The sequence below is a fragment of the Lissotriton vulgaris genome, chromosome 2_1, assembly GCF_964263255.1.
Source record: "Lissotriton vulgaris chromosome 2_1, aLisVul1.2, whole genome shotgun sequence".
NCBI lineage: Eukaryota > Metazoa > Chordata > Amphibia > Caudata > Salamandridae > Lissotriton > Lissotriton vulgaris.
The window spans coordinates 902,841,672-902,842,304 of record NC_141687.1 but is presented as its reverse complement, the minus strand read 5'-3'; positions in this window follow the sequence as shown (position 1 = coordinate 902,842,304).

Genomic DNA, 633 nt, shown 5'->3' with positions numbered 1-633 from the left:
TTTAACAGGTAAACCAATTGTAAATTGTATCCCTTAAAGGGTATCTGTCATATAAATATTATCAAAAAAGAAAGGAAATATACCACACATCTAATGTAACAAATACGTTCACAACATGCAATGAAAATGGGAAATCAACACTTCAGTGTGTGAGACAATGAGAGAACACATATTACATCACCAATAAAGTGCAAACACATAACATCTCGTACAATACATATAAAATTCATAAAGTATATACAGCTTAAAATCTCAGTGTAGAATCAGTAAATTGATCTCTAGTGATTGCCATTCGTCTGTTTCATAAAATCAAAGATTGTAAACACTCTTCTACATGCGTTTTGGCATGAAAACCATGCCTTCTTCAGGAAGAACCACAAAAGAAAACATTTTGAAAACCCTATGCTCTCTGACTACAAGGTGTTGTATAGAGAGGTGGCGAAAATAAATCTCTGTAGTATTGTGTTCGGCTGTGCTCTAATTTAATGTAGAACTGGTAATCAATTGGATGTTCCGGTAAAACTTGCACTGTGGTTTAATGAGGATATTTTGTAGATAATGCTACGGGTACCCGTGCTTGATGTAAACAAAGTGTTATTCTTTTTGGTTGGTTTTAACAGCGCAAACAACAAC